Here is a 13,313-nt window from a genome sequence, read left to right as displayed (position 1 = left end):
TCAGAAGTGCAATTTATGATATATTAGGTGGATAGAGAAGAATACTAAATGCCTTCCATATTTCTCCTTCATATCTTCCTGCTTCTAAATATCAATGGCTGGATAATATTTACATATTAGGATAAGGTCATATGAGCAAAACCTTGCTCTTTAACTTTTAATCCTTCTCTGTCCTTTTTCTGAACCTCGTGTTGCACAAGGAAGCATGAGGGAGTGAAGCTTATCATTTAAGAAACTATTCTGGACTGGACAATACTAATATCATGTAAACATAAAGCTCATGCCAGCTAAAAATTTTGCTTTATATCAGTGAATTATCCCTTAGTTTATAAAGCCCATTCAGGTATAGTATCTTTGAGATCCTAGGAACAACTGTAAGCTGCTAAATCTTTGCTCACTTATACAGATTAAAAACGAAGGACCACATAGAAATTTCCAGGGAACTCCTATCCACCCTCCAGTTTTCAGTTCAAAAGTAATGATTTCTTGGTAACTTGTTGTCAGTGTCTTCACCAATCCCTTCCTGTTGTTGTTTTTGTTAAGTGCCACTGCATTGGTTCAACTCATAGCAACCTTGTATAGAATTTCTGAGGAGCTTCTGGTGGGTTTGAACTGCCGACATTGCAGTTTACAGTCTGCCCACACCAGGACTCTAGTTACTACAATAGCCAAAAGCATAAAGGAGGAAGGGAAGCCATGGAACAAAATAGATGCTGCTTTTGGGAGAGGAAAGCAAGAGTTGAGTGATAACTGGATACTAAATGTTTTGAGGTGGTTAAAAAAACCGAAATAGATGGGAGGACCAAAAAGGCTGAAGAATGTGAAATGAGGCAATCTGATACTGGTCAGAGGAAGTAGCCTGAGCTACCTGAAGGTGCAGGTATGCAGCAGTTGACATGGGAGATTCGCAATCAGCTATCTCTGGATGGAGAGGGAAAAACTTGGCCTGGTTCTCAGTCTCATAGCAGTATGGCAAGCTATTCCTATGGTTATTGATGTCTGTGGCATTTGCATTGTCCATGTTGGCCTCTGGTAGAAAGCCAAGGCTTCACCAGAAGATGTAGCCCTACTGCTGGCACAGGACTTTGCAAAGTATATATCTGAGGTGGAGCTAGGTACAGGCTGCAGGTACAAATTCTGGTAATTCTGGGAGAGGCTGCTAGTGTAACTGATGCACTCAGGGATCTGGGTGCTGTAGGGGTTGGTGGGTGAAGATACTGGGTAATGGCCTGGTTGGATGGGCTTGACAATCTGGGAAGAGTGACCCCATCCTAAGAGAACAGAAATTTCTCTTTATAACCTCTTAGACATTTATTGATCAAACCTCTATCATCTACTTTGCTCCAGCAATTTGAATGGCGATCCTGTGACGGCCACTGTGAAATCTGAGGGCAGTGGTTAAGCATACCCAGTTACCAGTAAGGGGCCTCACGGAGTATAGGGAGGGACTCCAGAAATGCTAGTTGAATTGAATTCTGATTGCTCCATAATGTGTCATTTTGCCATTGGGATACTAACTGATCTGTTTTCCTAAAAATGCCCTTTGAGGGTGATGATATAACTTGGGAGCGGATAAGGGTGTTGACTGAACAACATGATAAACACTGAACTTTACAAGTGAAGATTGATGAAATTTCAAATTCTTTGTTACATAACTTATTTACCACAATGAGAAAAGCAACACTTAAATTAATTTTAAAAGGAAAAAAATATCCTTTGGTTATTTTGACATATTTTGGATAAATAAGGATTAAGAAGGGTGTTTGTACTCTGAGGATTCTGCACGGAAGAATGAGCTCTTAGATACCACTTAGTCTTTCCATTTCATCACATCAGGATTTCATTGAGTATAATACTTGAGAACACTTCTTGTATGATACATACAAGATGTATCATGATGAGTTTGGTGCTAAGTATGTACAACTGAATAAAACATAATGTTTGCACTTGAGAAGTTCCTGATTTAAATGGAAAACACATATAAGCAGAGTAATTTAGCAAAACAATGTGGAAAAGGTATTATATACTATACTATAAAGTGTTGAAGAGCAAAGGTGTCAGCTTGAGGACTAAGGTGTGCCTGACCCAGGCCATGATATTTTCAATAACCTCATATGCATATGAAAGCTGGACAGTGAATAAGGAAGACCATAGAAGAATTGAAGCCTTTGAGTTATGGTGTTGGAGGAGAATATTGAAAGTGCCACAGGCTGCAAAAAGAACCAATAGACCTGTTTTGGAAGAAGTGTAGTTAGAGTGCTCCTTAGAGGCCAAGATGGCCAAACTTCGTCTCTCATACTTCAGACATATTGTCAGAAGGGACAAGTCGCTGGAGAGGATATCATGTTTGGTAAGGTGGAGGGTCAGAGAAAAAGAGGAAGACCCCCAACGAGATGGACTGGACAAGTGGCAGCATCGATGGACTCAAGTGTGGTGACAGTAGTAAGGTTGGCCCAGGATCAGTAGTGTTTCATTCTGTGCATAAGGTCACTATGAGTCGGTACTGACTCGATGGCACCTAACAACAACAATATACTATACTATAAGGAGCTCTGGTAGCGTATTGGTTATGAATCGGGCTGCAAACCTTAAGGTCAGTGGTTCGAAACTACCAGCTGCTCTGCGGGAGAAAGATGAGGCTTTCTAGTCCCGTAAAGATTTACACCCTTGGAAACCCTGTACAGGGTCACTATGGGTCGGAACCGACTCGACGGCACTTAACAACAACAACAACAACAACATACTATACTATACTATACTATGTGTGGTGCTGCAGGTTAATGCACCAGATTGCAAAGCCATTTGAACTGCAAGGTTGGCAGTTCAAGCTCAGCAGCTGCTCCTTGGAAACCCTATGAAGGGTCGCTATGGGTCAGAATCGACTCAACAGCACTTAACAACAACAACAACTATACTCTCATAAGGCTGAGTAAGAAGACCTGAGAGTGTAGGAGAGCAAAGGCAATCTTACAGAGGAGTTAATAATTGATATGTATCTTGAAGTATGAGTAAGTACAGAAGGAGGGAGAGTAATCACAGTAAGGAGTAGCAGTCAGTGTAAAGTCAGAAGGGAAAGTGAGAATGAGCATTAGGACATGTTGGATATTGAGCAAGACTGTGAGTCAAAGGGGACCCATGATGCATTTCAAAGAGGGAAGTCAATTGGTCAGATTTATATTTTAGAATGATTCTTTTGAAGGCTGTTTGGGGGAATGATTGGATGGGCTGAGGTAGAGGAGTCAGGGAGCTCAGGAAGTTTGTATCACATATATCTCTAACAGAGAGAAGATTGGCAGTGGGCATAGAGAGGTAGGGAGAGGTGCTACATGTATTTCCAGGATTTAAGTAACATGATGTAGTAGCTGATTAGGAGTCCGGGTGTTGCACTGCAGGACAACGCATTAGACTGAAATATCAATTTGAACCCACCAGCAACTCCTTGGAAACCTTATACAGGGTCTCTATGAGTTGGAACCGACTTGAAGGCACTTAACTACAACTATGATGGCCAATTGAATGTGGGGACCATAAGAAGGTAAGAGTCAAATAAATGACTCCAATATTTCTAAAGTCCTCAAACTTTTTTTTGTTTGGCATTTAACAACAACAACAACAATTACTTTTTAAAACTTCTTATTGTGACCTGGATTAAGATTTACTAGCAAATCAGTTTTCCATTCAATAGTTTATACACATGTTGTTCTTGTCCTTGAATGCAATCCCCACAATGCAACATCACTAATTCCACTTCTTCACTGTGCTTCCCATTTCCATTCCAAACTCTTTCTGTCTTCTAAACTTTATCCTTCGGTAAATGCTGCCATTTTGATCTCAAATGGTTGATTGTTGTAAGGAGTACTTACTTCCCTAGTGTTATTATTCACCTAATAGACCTATCTATTGTTTGGCTGAATATTAAGCCATGGGGTGAGTTCAGTTCCAGGCCTGTGTGACTAGGAGCCATAGTGTCAGGTGTCCTACCAATTTCTCTCTGACCAGAAAACCTGGTCTTTTTTAAAATATGATTTTGAGTTTTGTTCCAGTTCCTCCCACTCTATCTAGGACCTTCTAAAGTAATTCCATTCAGTTTGTTGATAGTGGTAGCTGGCTCCATCTAGTTTTTCTTGTCTCAGAGTTGTGGAGACTGATTCACTATGAGTGGAACAACAAATTGAAGGGGAATGGTATTGTGTTCACCATCAAAAAGAGCCTCTCAAGATCTGTCTTGAAGTACAATGCTGTTTGTGATAGGATAAAGTCTATACATCTAAAAGGAAGACCAGTTAATACAGATATTATTCAAATTTATGTACTAACCACTAAAGCCAGTGATGATGAAATTGAAGAATTCTACCAAGTTCTTCAGTCAGAAATTGATTAAACATGCAATCAAGATGCATTGATAATCACTAGTGATTAGCATGTAAAAGTTGGAAACAAAGAGGGAAATCAGTAGTCGGAAAATATGGCCTTGGTGATTGGAAGGATGCTGAAGATCACATGATAGATTTTGCAAGGCCAAAGACTTCTTCATTATTATAAATGCCTTTTTTAAACAATATCAAAGACAACTATACACATGGACCTCACCAGATGAAAAACGCTGAAATCAAATTGACTACATCTTGTGGAAAGATACGGCGGAAAATTCCATATCATCAGCCAAAACAATGTGGGGGCAAACTGTGAAAGAAATCATTAATTACTTATTTGTAAGTTCAGGTTGAAGCTTATGAAAATTAAAACAAGTCCATGAGAGCCAAAATATGATCTTTAATATATCCCACGTGACTTTAGGGACCATCCTAAGAACAGATTTGATGCATTAGAGACTAATGACAAATGACCAGAAGAGTTGTGGGACGACATGAAGAACATCACACATGAAGAAAGCAAAAAGTCCTTAAAAATACAGGAAAGAAAGAAAAGACCAAAATAGATGTCAGAAGAGACTCTGAAACTTGATCTTGCAGACACAGAAGCTAAAATTACTGGAAGAAATGGTGAAGTAAGAGTTTAATAGAAAATTTCAAATGGCAGCTTGAGAAGACAAAGTCAAGTATTTTAAGGAGATGCGCAAAGATCCGAAATTAGAAAACCAAAAAGGAAGAATACAGTCAGCATTGTTAAGTTGAAAGAACTAAAGAAAAAAATTCAAGCCTCAACTTGTGATATTGATGGAATCTATAGGAAAAATATTGAATTATGCAGAAAAAAAAATTGAAGTAACACCGAGTCACTGCATTAAAAAGAACTGGTTGGTGCATAGCTCTTTTCAAGAGGTAGCATATAATCAAGAACCATTAGTATTGAGGGAAGAATCCAAGCTACACTGAAGACACCAGTGGGGAAAAAAAAGGCTTCAGGAATTGATGGAATACAAATTGAAATGTTTCAACAAATTTGATGCAGCATTGGAGGCGCTCACTCATCTATGCCAAGAAATTTGGAAGATAGCTAACTGGGTAACTGACTAGAAGAGATCCATGTTTGTGCCCATTTCAAAGAAAGGTGACCCAACGGAATGTTAAAATCATTGAACAACATCATTAATATCATAAGCAAGTAAAATTTTGCTAAAGTTAATTTAAAAGTGATTGTAGCAGTACATTGACAGGAACTGGCCAGATATTCAAGCTAGATTCAGAAGAGGTCATAGAATTGGATATCATTCTGTATCAGATAGATCAACAAAAAATACCAGAAAGATGATTACTTGTGTTTTATTGACTATGTGAATGTGGATCATGACAAACTATGGAGAACACTGTGAAGAATGGCTATCCAGAATACTTGTGTTCATGAGGAACCAGTACATAGACCAAGAGGCAGTCATTTTGAACAGAGTAAAGGGATACTGAATGGTTTAAAATCAGGAAAGTTATGAGCTGGGGTTGTATCCTTTTGCCATACTTATTTAATTTGTATGATGAAATTATTTTTTTAAAAAATTTGAGAAACTGGATTATATGAAGATGAACATGGCATCAGGATTGGAGGAAGGATTATTAACGATCTGTAATATGCAGATGGCCCAATCTTGCTTGCTGTAAGTGAAGAGGACTTGAAATACTTACTCATAAAGATCAAAGTCTACAGTCTTCAGTATGGATTGCACCTCAATGTAGAGAATACAAAAATCTTCATCACTGGACAAATAAATAACATCGTGATAAATGGTGGAAAGATTGAAGTTATCAAGACTTCATTTTGCTTGGATTCACAATCAGTATTCATGGAAACAACAGTCAAGAAATCCAAGTATATATTGCATTAGGCAAATCTGCTGCACAAGACCTCTTTAAAGTGTTCAATAGCAAAGACCCAAGCCACGTTTATTTCAATAGTCTCATATGCATGTGAAAGTTGAACAACAAATAAGGAAGACTGTAGATGAATTAATGCATTTGAGTTTGGGTGTTATAGAAGAATATTGAAAGTACTATGGACTGTCAGAAGAACAAACAAATGTACCTTGGAAGAATCTTAGCTAGAATGCCCTTTAGAAGCAAGTATGGCTAGACTTTGCCTCTTATTCTTTGGATATGCTGTCAGGAGGTAAAGTGGATTAGGTAAAGTGGAGAGTCAGTGAAAAGAAGACCCTCATGAGAGTTGACAAAGTAGCATCAACAATGGGCTCAAATCTTAAAACAATTATGAGGATGGTGTAGGACCAGGCAGTGTTTTGTTCTGTTGTGCCTAGGGTTGCAACACACAAGTGTTTTAATTTATTTTTAATTCTTTAGGAGTTAATGTTTTAAACTTTATTGTCCATATTCATTGCAATATCATCATAATAATATCAATTACTGAGAGCCTATTATGTGCCAAGGAGTCCTGGTGTGATGCTGTAGGATACTCACTGAATAACTAACCACAATGTTGGCAGTTCAAGCCCACCAGTCACTCCTTAGAAACTCTATTCAGGATCCCTATGAGTCGGAATTGACTCAATGGCACTAAACATCAATTATGTATATTCATCCTTTCAAAAACCTTTCTGGTAGTTATTTTTATTTCCACTTAGTAGAAATAGGTGTAACATCACAGACAAGGACCGGACATGTCTTATTGTAGTTGTTAAGTTGTTAAGTGCTATTAAGTAGGTTCCAACTCATAGGACCTTATATAGGTGTCATGAGGTGTGGTTGTGGGTTTGAACTGTTGAACCTGTGATTAGCAGCCCAGTGCTCATCCTAAAGCACCACACCAGGACTCTAGATGTCATAATACATTCTCCAAATCAAATCAATCTGATTTTATGTACGCTTATTTCACTGGAGTGGCAGGAAATTCAATCTGTAATTATTGGGATTATCTTTTTACCCCATACAGAAACTTCAGAGAAAGTCTCTGGCTTTCTGTCCATGCTGATTATAGGTCATTTGCTTATTATTCAAAGACACTTTAAAGGTATCTCTATCAAGACTGCAGTACTCATGAAGGGATGTCTGGATGGTATTACAGGATTTTAGGACTCAAATCACAGGTACTTTTAGGATCCTAAAATCCTTTAATACCATCCAGACATCCCTTCACATATACTGCAATCTTCTAGGTACTTGGCTAACTTACGTTTATGAAAACAACCAAAGCCAAGAAGAAAAACGATCTTCAGATGTCACAAATCCCCCTGAATTGAGGGAAGCCTACCTATCTTTGTGGAGTCCTGGTGTGGTGCTGTGGGTTAATGCGCCAGACTGCAAAGCCGTTTGAACTGCAAGGTCGGTGGTTCAAGCTCACCAGCTGCTCCTTGGAAACCCTATACAGGGTCGCTATGGGTTGGAATTGACTTGACGGCACTTAACAACAACACCTATCTTCTTAGAATAACAAGAAAATTGCACTGGTAATAAAGCAAATTAAAGCAAGTTGCCACAGACCTTGTAGAGATGAAGTTTAGCTAGGAGAGATAAGGATGCCCTCCCAAAGAGATCTCTGTCATAAGCCCGGAAACCTGTGAATATGTTATGTGATGAAGGGAATTTTCCAAGTGTGACTTGTTGTTAAGTGCCCTCGAGTTGGTTCCCACCCATAGCGACCCGGTATAGGGCAAGGAGTGGCTGGTGAGCTTTAACTGCTGACCTTGTGGTTCAAGTTGACCTTGCAGAGGGAAGTAATACTAGATTATTTGGTTGGGTAGGCCTACCAGGCCTTTCCTTCCAGGATGCCTCCTTTACAATCAAACCAGTTATTGTTGAGTTGATTCTAGCTCATGGCAAAGCTATTTGCTTAAAGTAGAACATCATCAGTCCATAGAGTTTTCAATATTGTGACCTTTCATAATAAGAACACCAGGCCTTTCCTTCCAGGGTGCCTCTGGGTGGGTTTGAACAACCAATTTTAAATTAGTAATTGTGTGATTTAAGATTTGTGCCACCCAGGGACTCCAGTCATGTGAGTCCTTAAAAGTAAAAGAGAGAAGCAGAAGAGTGGATCAGAAAAATGTGATGTGAGAATTTGGTTCACTTTTGCTGGCTTTGAAGATGGAAGAAGGAATCAATGAGCCAAGGATTGTGGTGGCTGCCTCTGGGAATTGAGAACAGCTCTTGACATATAACTAAGGAGAAATCAAGGACCTGAATTTCATCAACAGCCCAAATGAGCAAGGAAACATTTCTTCCCTAGAGCTCCTAGAAAGAAATGTAGCGCTGCGGACACCTTTATTTTAGTCCAGTGAGTCTGTTGGCATGGCCCACAGAAATGCAAGATAATAAATTTGTGTTGTTTTAAGCTAATACATTTGTGATCATTTGTTCTGGTGGCAGTTGAAAACTAATATCATCACAATGCTAGTAAAAGCCATGATTGGATCTCAGGTCTGTCAGACGCTAAAGCCCATCTTCTCTCAATTATATTGTGTGTCATAATTTTAAAACGCTCTCAGATCCAGAACTATCCTACACAAAAGTTAAATTAGAAAATAGAAAATATGGATTTTTTTTTCTTTTGGAAATAACCTTATTGTTATAAAAATGATAGATCTTACCCAAAGATAGTCAAATGATACATAAAAAATACAAAAACAAAGCAAAAGTCCCCTGAAATTCCATCAGTTAAAAATCACCACTAATATTATTTTCAGAAACATTATTCCAGGAATCTGCTTTGTGCATATGTATGATAAATATTTATACTTTTATATATATTTCTGTAATTGCATTTTTGAGTAGATAATTCCTTACAGATAACTTTGTGTCAGTAAACATAGATCAACACCATTATTTTAGGTAACTGAGTAATATTTCATAGTATGAATGTTTCATAATTTACTTAAGGAATTCTTATAAATGGACACTTAGTTATTTTCAATATTTAACTCTTATAAACAATACTGTGATTAATGTCTTTTTGAACATCCCATTAAAATGAATCCTGCCCTATATCCTCCTATCCTTCCTTAAAGACTCTACTTAGACTGTAGGGAGTTGGCACAGGTTAGGAGAGGGGGCTCGATGCCCTGCCCCCTTCCTTTGCAGAGACTTTCCCTGAATCACCAGTTTTCTTCCTTTTCACTGATTGACTCTGGCCATGGTTGACAGCAGCTGACACAGGAGTGATTCGTTGATTCATGTTAACAACTATTAATAGGGCTCATTATTTCCAGGGAAACTGACAAGATGACGCTTCTCCTTGTCTTCTGTTTTCATGGCACAATTGATTCCTCTTCACCACATTAAGTGGCAGCCATTTAAATCATATTGATGTCTACAGTTCAAAGTGATGCCTCTAATGTCTTGTGTGTTAACAAATTAAATATGGAAACTCGAATCCTGAACGTGTCATCTACCTGTTTTCAAGTACTGGGTGAGCTCACTGAATGGAATGAAGTACTTGCATTTTTCATCTTGAGGCACAGATGAGGTAAGCTAGATGCTATATCAGGTGAAGATCACCGAGGAGTTGAGGAAAAGAAGCTGAAACAAAGCAAGGACCTTCCTTCCCAGAGCCCCCAAGATGAAAAGCTTTCTCTTAGAGCCAGTGTTCTGACCCCAGACTTCTAATCTCTGAAATTTTGAGAAAATAAATTTCTGTTTGTTAAAGCAACCCATGTGTGGTATTTCTGTTCTAGTAGCACTCTATAACTAAGAAAGCACCATTGCTAGGAATCAATTTTGTTTGACTGTCTACCAGGTCAGTGGAGCAGAATGTTTTGTGATAGTGAAAGAAATTTATATTTGAGATCAAGTAATGTAAGCGATGGAGTCCTGGTGTGGTGCGGTAGAATAAACACGTGACCACAAGATTGGTTTGGACTTCAAAATCGGTGGTTCAAACTCACTAACCACCGTTCAGAAACCCTATATGAGTCGGAACTGACACTACAGCACTTAACAACAAATAGTTCATTGAGGAGCGCTTGCCTGACCTGCTTCAGAATAGCAGCTAAGAATCTTGGTCCCAATCTTTGTCCCAAATGCTCCATGTTATTTTCTTATCATTATTGTTGTTGTTGTTGTTGTCAGGTGCCATCGAGTCGGAACTGACTCATAGCGACCCCATGCACAGCAGAACGAAACAATGCTCGATCCTGGGCCAACCTCACCACCGCTGCCACCCCCGAGTCCATCAATGATGCCACCTGGCCGATCCATCTCGTTGGGGGTCTTCCTCTTATCATTATTAGCTAACAAAAATGGGTCGTATGTCTAGACAGATTATTTCATTTTAACCATTGTAATAACTCTGTCAGATATTAAAATTCTCATTATATATAGTGCAGAGGTCCCCAAAACTCTTTGCTGTTGAGTGGATTCTGACTCATGGAATCCCTATAGGACAGAGTAGAACTGCTCCATAGGGTGTTAGAGACTATAGATCTTCTATGGAAGCAGATTGTCTCAGCTTTCTCCCTTGGAGTGGCTGGTGGGTTTCAACCACAGACTTTGTAGTTAGGAGCCCAATGCTCAACCGACTTGCCACAGGGGCTCCTCACTGAGGCCCAGAAAAGTTACACAATTTGCTCAAGGTCACACAGCTAGCATACTACCAAGACATGATAGAGAGTAGTGTTCACATCAACTGAGTTCAAGTTTTATTGTCTTTAATACAGCACAATTTTCTATTGGGTACAAAAATTGACCCTCTGTTGCCTAGAGTGTAACCACATCTAAAATTGTCATTGTAATGCATTCACATAATGGGTATTTATAAGATGCCTAATTATAGCTGACTGTACACACCAAATATGGTTTGATTTATTCTGACTTCCCTCCTCCCAGCCCACAACCTCTTGTAAAGATGGACCCCCTTCTAAGCCCACAGCAACAGGACTCTGAGGTGCCGGCTTCCTTATAGCTAATGAGGTGAAAATGGTAAAATAAACAAGATGGGGAAGGAGAAGACAGCAAGAATGAGGAGAATGCAGATATAGAGACATAGTGACCTCTGATTATCCAAAGCTGTTTATTGAACACATTTTTGTGCTAAGACCACCTGCTGTCTCCAGTCTGCACGCTGCCTTCTCTCCTAATTAAAGCCAGCAGGCTAGGATGGAAGAAAACAATTTCAAGCAAGGAGGTGGGGTAGGGAGAAAGCAGCATTCTTTCTCTCCTTTCTGGGAGACTCTGAATTTGTTCTAGGTGAGGCTGACTTGAGGGACATGCCAGGGAACTTAAAATCCAGAGTGTCAAAAGCATCATTTGAATTTAGTGCATTCAATTTTGCCAGAGCCACAGGACTGGGGCTCAGTGCGCTGTGGGAAGGGGAGCAATGAATAAGGGAAGCTTAGTTAGGCTGATGTGCTCAGTCTGCTTGGTTCTCTCCTTGCCTTAATTGGAGAAAATAGCTATTAAAAATGACTCAATTTACCATTACTATTCTTTCCTCAGTCTATTAGACTGATGATTCTCAAATATTAGTGAACATCCGAATCACCATGAAAATCCATTGCTGTCGAGTCGATTTTAACACAGAGTGACTTTATTGGACAAAGTAGAACTGCCCCAATTACTTGCAGGACTTACTAAAATAAAGGTTGATAGAACCCACTCTAGAGATTTGAATTCAGGAAAACCTGGGTAGAAAGTATGAATCTGCATTTCTAAAAAGTGATGCTGATGCTATTGGTTCCAGGGCCACATTTTGAGAACCAGTGATCTAAAACAACAGTTCTCAAGCTTTTTTTCATATATATGCTTTCAAAGTCTCCATTATCATATGTTTCTGATTTGTATGATCCCACCATATATGACTCTGAGAGATGTTTTCAGCTCTGGTAAATTCAGGACCTACATTATTCTACTGTCAGTGCACAGTGAGACTTCTAACCATAAAGCCTTCATGGAGTTAATGCCAAAACACCAAACTTACTGCCATCAAGTCAATTTCAACTCACAGTGACCCTATATAGAGTTTCCAAGATGCTGAATCTTTTGAGTAAAGGTTTACAGAATAGACTATATCAGTTTTACTTCAACAAACCATACTTCATTTCATTGCAATGATTACAATTGCCTCCATATACCACCAGTTATGTACTATTGTTCAACTGACCCTTTAATCATGAGATAATGTCCTTTGTCTCTAGTACTGGTTTTTGCTTTAAGATTCATTTCGTCTGAGATTAACATTGCTACTCCTACTCATTTTTTATTGCAATTTGCTTGGTATATTTTTTCTCTCCTTTGCTTTTTAATCTATTTCTGTCTTTGTGTGTAGACAACATATTGTAGGATCCTGTTTTCCTATCCATTCTAATATTTTTTGTCTCTTGACTGGGGCATTAAATCTATTGATATTCAGTGTTATTATTGATAGGTATGGATCATAGTGGTGTTTTTTTTGTTTTGTTTTGTTGTTGTTATGTTGCTGGTTTGCTCTGTATGCTTTCATGTGCTGAGCTCATTTTATTTTGTGTGTGCTTTTTTTTTTGTCAATTTCTTCACAGCTTTAATGTTTTCAAAATCTTTGATTTTCCTTTTCTTTATTTAATTTTTTAAGATATATTATGTTTCTTTGAGGTTACCTTGTGCTTTATTAATTTATCCTCATTTTAAAACAGTTTGTTTTATCCTGAAATCTACATGACCTCCTCTCAACCTGGATCTCTGTTACTATACTTTTCCCTTCTTTTGCTTTGTAGTTGTCCTGATCATAGGCTGACATCTTAGATCCACTATTTTCAGTCCTGTATTTTTTTCTGCTCTGAACTATTTCATTTCTGAACTGAGTGAGTTCTGGGTGTTGTTTCCACATATGTCAATCTCTAGTTTTCTGTTCTTGTTAGTTCTCAGTCTAAATAACTCACTTTAGTATGTTTGGAAGCACTACCTTGGCTTTTACAAAAATCCCTTAATTTCTGTGTATCCTGA

The 13,313-nt window shown here is 38.6% G+C and overlaps 1 pseudogene; it reads right to left on the bottom strand.

The window, feature by feature from the left end:
* Nucleotides 1-1,021, bottom strand: part of LOC102841188 — a 69,535-nt pseudogene extending 68,514 nt beyond the window's left edge.
* Nucleotides 1,022-13,313: the final 12,292 nt, after the last annotated feature.

This window comes from Chrysochloris asiatica, unplaced genomic scaffold, assembly GCF_000296735.1.
Source record: "Chrysochloris asiatica unplaced genomic scaffold, ChrAsi1.0 scaffold00035, whole genome shotgun sequence".
In the NCBI taxonomy this organism is placed as follows: domain Eukaryota; kingdom Metazoa; phylum Chordata; class Mammalia; order Afrosoricida; family Chrysochloridae; genus Chrysochloris; species Chrysochloris asiatica.
The sequence above is the reverse complement of the archived record's forward strand: the minus strand, read 5'-3'. Positions and strand labels throughout refer to the sequence as shown.